Genomic DNA, 7,288 nt, shown 5'->3' on the forward strand with positions numbered 1-7,288 from the left:
CGGGTTCCAATTCGCTGCTCGATCACGTGCTGCTACAGCCTACACGGTGGTTGGCGCCGACCTCACCTGATCGGCCGTCGGTCGAGCACTCTGGGCAGCAGCTACCGCCTTGATGAACGGAACGCCGGCGGGCGCCGACCACGTGGCCGCACCGCCACCGCTCTCGAGGCTCGAAGCTCGTTAATGGAGCCGGAAAGCCCGTGCTGGTGTTTCCTCTCGAGGCTGGAGAATTTTTTTCGTGTTCACCCGGAGCAGATTGAGACGGTGAAGATGGAAGAAGCTCACGCTGCCTAATTGTTGGGCCAGCCGAGCCTTTCAGGCTGGCCAGGCTGGCGGCAGCGAAAGGCCGGCGGCTCGGCGAGATCGGGAGCCTGCCCCTCCTGACGGGCAGCGCCGTGCGAGCGACACGACGCGCACGAGAGGGGGCGCTGCCCCGCGCGGACGGGACAGGCCGACCGAGCCACGCCGTGTGGGCGTCGCCGCCGCAGGGGGAGGCAGCCGCGACGCGACGCATGTGCGCGCCCCGTGTCGCGCAGCACGGCAGCAGCAGAAAGGCCAGCCGCCAGCGCGGCGCAGCCCGGCGGCGGCGCCGTCGACGATGGGGGACGAGACGGGGGGTCGCCGGCACAATGGGCCCCGGCGTGCGCGGCCTTTGATGGGCCTCGCTCCTTGTTTTGGTTTAGGCTCTTTTATGGCCCACCAGGTCCAAAAATGGTTCATTCCGGGCCCATATACAGCAGTAGCAGCGCGTTGGGTCGGAGGAGAGGGAGGTCCTCGGTGACCACGGATGTGCGCGGCATTTATTTATCGCCGGGCTAAGAAAGGAAGCTAGGTGGCATGAAAGATCGATGGCGGCGGTCGGCAGCGGCGAATCCACCGTCGGACGGCGGCGGCTTGACAACCGGCGGGCTAGGGTCTGGAGCGAGGCGTGGTATTCGGTTAGATGGGTGTGGTGGCGACGGGCACCGGACGGTGGCTCCAGGCTCCAGCGATGGGAGACTGAAAAGATGGCCGGCTGCGGGTGCAAGCATCCCTCAACAATGGTCTCCTTAAGTCAATCTAATGTCTTTAGGTAGCGTCCATATTGCCACATTATTAAGATACTATTTTTACAAACTACAATCTATTGACAATCAAAATTGACATCAACCGATTTGATCGGTCTGACCGGTCTGGTGCTGTATCTAATCCGGCAGGAGTCCGATCGGTCTGACCGGTGGGTCTGACCGGTCTATGCAGAGTCCGAGTATAGAGTTTTTCAAAGATTTAGATCTTGCAAAAGGATTTCTTGCGGGATAAGTTTTCCCCATCCTATAAATATAAAAGGTAACGACCGATTGAGGATACAACCCAATCGAACCTATCAAATACATTTATCTTTATCGTTTTTACCTTTCTTTCTCGTTACCCTACTTTTCCAACCTCGACATGCTGTTTTTCTCTCGTCTCCATGATGTTTGATGACGCCCTAACTGGCCTGCTGAGCCTAGGGCAACCCTACGCGCGCTTGCCCCGACAGGGTACCTCCCGGGCAAGTGTTGTTGGGTTGTCGTCGTTCTGCACGGCGACTGGTCTGTTCGGTCCCTCTGACCGGTCTGACCGCCTGTAACATCCCAGTTTCCATCATGATTAAGGGGGAGTGTTGAAATTTATAATGCAAACTTCTAGAAGGTTCTATAAAAATAAGGATAAACCATGACGTAATTTTGTTCACCATGACAAGGTTCTAGAATGTTCCATAAGAATCATAAGAAAACAAGAAGTTTGGATATTTTCTTCCCATGGTAAAATTTAGAATTTTCTAGAATTAGATATTTGTAGGGAACTTAGATATTTGTAGTAAATCTCCTAGAGTGTGACATGTGTCACTCATCCAAGAGGGTATGAGTGCCTATATAAGGAGGGTGCCACCCCTTGCCATGTCATACTACTCCACTCCATCCCACACACATCCAAGGGCATGGTAGAAGTGAGCATAGGTAGAGTGTGCTAGGTGTGTGTTCCTTTGTTGCTTCAATAAGGTAAACGTCTTTATAAGTGTTAGTCTCCTAGTTTAATTTAAGTACTTAGTGTATAAGTTGTGATCCATCGAAGGTTGGCTCTGCCACCCGGGATCACAAAAGGGTCTGGGCTTCATCGAAGGTTGGCTCTGCCACCCGGAAGCCAGCTTCATCTGTTGGTAGGCTCTGCCTCCCGGAAGCAAAAGGCGGCTCTGCCGTCAAAAGGACCCGGTACACTAAGTAACTAGAAGCTGACCGACTCTAAAGTGAGTTGGTGTAGATCCTCAACTTAGTAGGGCCGCCTCAACTTCCAACAATCACTAAAATAAAACTTATGTTGCAATTAAACTAATAACGTAAAATAATACTAACGTCATACGCGGTATTACATAACTACTAGGTAAACTATTTTATACTCTTACCTTGCGTTAGTTCATTCGTTCCCTCCAGTAACCAGCATACACATGCTTGCACCTACGACAAAAATCATCAAGTCTCTTTCCATAAAAGTCTCTCGAGTCACCGTACCATGACATAATTCCAAGACAATCATGACAGCGCCTACCTCCTTTTCCATAACTTCATCATTCCTTGGAAGCCACAGAGTACCCACACCATTGACCTTGAAAAAACCCGTCATGACAGCACCCACCTCGCTAAAAATCGGGGTCGCCACGCACAGTGCTGGCCAAGATTTTTTTCCGCCGAACCGCCTCACCCGCTCGCTCTCGCTCGCGCACGCGCGACACGCCGGCCCCGCGACGGGACCGCGCACTACCGCCGGCATCACGCCGTGCCGCCCACTTCCGCATCCCCTCCTCGCCCACGCCGCTGCAGCGCCCTCGCCGGCTTTGCCGCCTCGGCGCTCGCGCCTTCAGCACTGCCACTGTTCGCGTTGACGACGAGCTGCCACAACCCACGCCGTCGCCGTCCTTGCGCAACACCGCTGCTGCTCTCCTCGCCTATAAAAGGAGCAAGGCCGTGACGAGCCCCGTCACCAGCCCAAGCACACCGAGCCGCTTAGCTCCACCAGCTGAACCACTCCTCCCGAGCCCAGCTCAATCACGAAACGAAGCTCCAATAATTGATCCTCTTCCTCAAGCTGTTCCGCGCCAAGGTGAGATGGCAGGCAGCTTCCCCGACCATTAACTCCACTAACAAAGGCCCAAAGCACCTACCAAGCCGTGAGCACTTAATCCAAATCATTCCACCAACCAATACTGTAAACTTAATATCTCCTTCATATCAACTCCTTTTCACGTAACTCTTTTCATCTACATTTGAGCTTATTTTATTGCTTGCTTGTGTTGTTTGCCTGTTGTGCCGTTTTCGCCCGTAGATCACGGAGTGACCGAGGAGGAGCCTGCCAAGGAGCCAGAAGACCCGTACCACGAGCAGGAAGCCGTCGCCGCCGCCGCGTACGCAAGCGAAGGCAAGTTTCATCGACCCCTACGTGAGCGGTTGCATCCATGTGAGGACGTTTAGCTGTAGCCTGTGTCTAGGATCGATTACATATACCAGTACTTGAGTGATTGAGTGTGCTCATGCATGCATCTGAGTAGTCATGCATATCCAGAACTGAGAATAGGATACGAAGGGATCTGGCTGAGACCAGGGCAGCTGGGTATGCTGGAGCCGGCGCTACCGTGGTGGTAGACTGGCAGGTGGGTGCTACCGTGGTGGTAGGCTCGAGTTGACATGTTGAGGGATGGTTGCTGCCCTGGTGAACCATAAGGACCGAGTTGTTTTGACATCTCACCTAGCTTACTTTAGTACGACCACAGGTTCCGGTATGGACCGGACTTAGCCTAATCCCACTGGTTAGCCTGACGGTCACAGGGATGGTTTACAGGTATAGACCATTGGGGTCAGGGCCCGAGGGTTTGCGCGGCCGGGCTGGGGCGTGACCACGGCTGGGTGTCGGCTATGTTGGTTGTCCGTTCGGACAGCCGAGCGTGTGGGTACAGTGTACGACCTCTGCAGAGTGTATAATCCATTCGAATGGTCTGTGTCCACGGTATGGACAGGCTACGGTGTGGTCCTGACAACTAGTGAGCTACCTATTGTGGGTTGTGTCAGGAAGAGTTACATACCATTAGTTGCATTGTTAGTATAATGTGCTTATTATGTGACGTGCATGTCAGTCCCCTCCCGTAGGGTGAGGTGGAGCTTGCTGAGTACTTTTGTACTCACCCCTGTTGATTTTTCTCCAGAGGATCCTGACTTTGTGCCAGAAGACTACGAGTAGATCATGTCCGCACCCAAGCTGATCGAGTGGAGCCGTGATGGATGAAGAGCTAGTCCTGCATGTCGCTATGCTAGTTGTTATCCTATGGTTGTTCTGTGTAGCTTTGTGTTGTCACTTTACTCCTCATGTACGTGTTAAATAAAGCTCTGTATGACTCTGGACTCCACTTGATGTAACATGTATTATGCCGGAGACCTTATTCGGTAATTAATACATAGTTTAGCCTTGATCTTCGGGTCGGGGCGCTTCACCGCCCCACGCAGGAGGTGCTCCAAGGAGCTCCACCTCGCGCCGCGCGACCTAGCGCGATCGTGTGTTGGCCCGTAAAAGGCGTCAACACAAATTGGCGACTCTGCTGAGGACGAGAATCTGGCTATCATGGGCGATCTATCAAACTCCAGCAATATGATAACACTTGAAGGATTACCTGAAGATGTACGCAAAGGCATCAACATATATTTGCATACCCACTGTTATCGGGTAACGGAGCAAGGTGTCATCATGATGAAGATGTTTGTCATCGACGAGTTGAGAATGTACGATCTACCAAGGCATAGTAAGTCCACAGCTACTTTTATAAGTGGTTTGCTTACTTTTGTGGAAGAGCTGATTAATAAAAAGAAGAGTGTAGATCCTATTCCTGTTATTCAAAAGTCGGTTATTGAAAAGCCGGCTAATAATCCTTGCAAAAATTTACCTGATGTTGCTTGTCAAGATACAATTCGGCCGTCCCAAGTCGAAATTATTGAACCAAAATCTCCTGGCAAAAGCACAGAGACTAAATCTAGTACTTCAACGTTCTGGGGGGGCAACAAAACAAAGGCAACGATGCTGGTTGCATTGCAACCGGACTGACCGGTTCCAAGACCGGTTTAACCGGCTCATCAAGGGTTTTACAAAATAAATCAAAACCTAAGATGATTAAGTCCAAAAAACCTGCCAAAATATTGATGCTAGTCGGCTAAAGCATCCAAAACACTCAAGATCTACTCCAAAACAACAATTCCATGATCGGAATCGGCAACAGAATAATTTTTTTAATTCAATGCCGTTTCCGTCACATAGGTCACCTATATCTATGCCATGCGAATCTTATTACAGCATGCCTTATTTTTACCGGTCAGGGCATTGTAATTCATGTATGCCATCTCTTCCTAGATATTTGTATCCACATTATATTACCTATAGGGAGCTGGTAATTGGTAAACCATCACCTACCATTAATGACCGTTTTGATGAAAAAATCGGTTTATACAAAAAAAATACAAGGTGATCAAACAAGTTTATTGTGTCAAAAAAGATGGATGATTAAACAAAAATTCAGATTTGACATTAGATAAAGAAAAGCCGGTTGTCGAAAAGCAATCAGATAGCTCAATTAGTGAAATTGTCCCCAATGATGATCATGATTCAAATGATGTAGTCGAACAATGTTCAAGTTCGGCCGGGAGGTTGGGGGGCAAGATAAGAGCAACTATATCGGATCTGACAGGACCGTTCTGACTGGTTCGTCAGACCGATCTGAACCTAGAAAGTCTGGTGGTGCAAAAATAGGACTAAGTCGACCTTTGAGGAGCTTCTGGATAAATACAAAAAGATATCTGAGAAAAAACAAAGTAATCAATTGGAAGGCAAACAAAAGAGTTCTTCACCACCAAGATCAAAAAAGCATCATCGGTTATCTTATTGGACTTCATCATTTATCCCGTCGATGCACGCACCATGGATTGCATATTGAGGTGTGTTTAATCCATGGTTTAGTCATAATCCTTGACTGCCATATTATGACTATCAGTTTTATGCTTTACCAAGGAGTTATGATTTGATTAATCGGCCGCATTGGTCGTTTCAAGATTTTTGTTATTGAATATGCTAAGGAATATAAAGCCAAAATAGTTTGCTGATGTTAAATCAGAAATTGCTATATTTGTTAGTTCTCTTATTTCGGCTATTTTAGCATGTTTAGAGGTAATATATGGCCGATGCATTGCTAATCGTCGCCCTTAGACAATTTTGATTCAGAAGAATGTTTTTTGGCAAGCAAGTTTTACCAAAAAATAGGGAGACATATGTTGACAGCCAAAATTGACATCAACCGGTCTGACCGATCCAACCAAGCGGTCTGACCAGTCTGGTGCTGTAGCTGATCTGGCAGGAGCCCGACCGGTCTGACCGGTGGGTCGGACCGGTCCATGCAGAGTCCAAGTACACCTAGAGTTTTTCAAAAATTTAAATCTTATAAAAGAATTTCTTGCGGGGTAAGTCTTCCCCACCTATAAATATAAAGGGTCACGGCCGATTAAGGATACAACCCAATCGAACCAATCAAATATATTTATCTTTATCATTTTTATCTTTCTTCCTCGTTACCCTACTTTTTCAACCTCGACATGCTATTTTTCTCTCGTCTCCATGACGTTTGAGGATGCTCTAGCTGGCCTGCCGAGTCTAGAGTAACCCTACGCGCGCTTGCCTCGACGGGGTCCCTCCCAGGCGAGCGTTTGTCGGATCGTCGTCGTTCTGCACGACGACCGGTGTGACCGGTCCCTCTGACCGGTCTGACTGCCCCACACAGGAGGTGCTGCAAGAAGCTCCTCCTCGCGCCGTGCGACCTAGCGCGATCGTGTGTTGGTCCGTAAAAGGCGTCAACACAATCTACGACCCATGAGGTCTTGTATGAATTCTTATTAAACTCACTTTTTTTTCTCCGCCTATCATATATTTGTTCTCTATTTATTATTAAAACATCACCTCACTCCCAATGCACAACTTGTAGTGTCTAGCATATTAGTTTACTTGTTGATATTGGATTTTGCTTGAGACCATTTTCTTACTCTCTCATTTATTATGGTGCAATGTAAACCAAAAGTTCTATGTGGCAATGTAAGAGCAGCTCCAGTGTCTGAGTTTTCGAGGGTGCTCTGAGGAGAGAGTAAGATTTTCAAAGAGCTTCACGCTAGAACTAAGGCCAGCTTCAGTGCTGGTTCGGATTGTTCTGATCACACAAGTCGAATAATACTAGTGTTTTATGCTGCTTGTG

Source organism: Panicum virgatum, chromosome 5N (genome assembly GCF_016808335.1).
Source record: "Panicum virgatum strain AP13 chromosome 5N, P.virgatum_v5, whole genome shotgun sequence".
Classification (NCBI taxonomy): Eukaryota; Viridiplantae; Streptophyta; class Magnoliopsida; order Poales; family Poaceae; genus Panicum; species Panicum virgatum.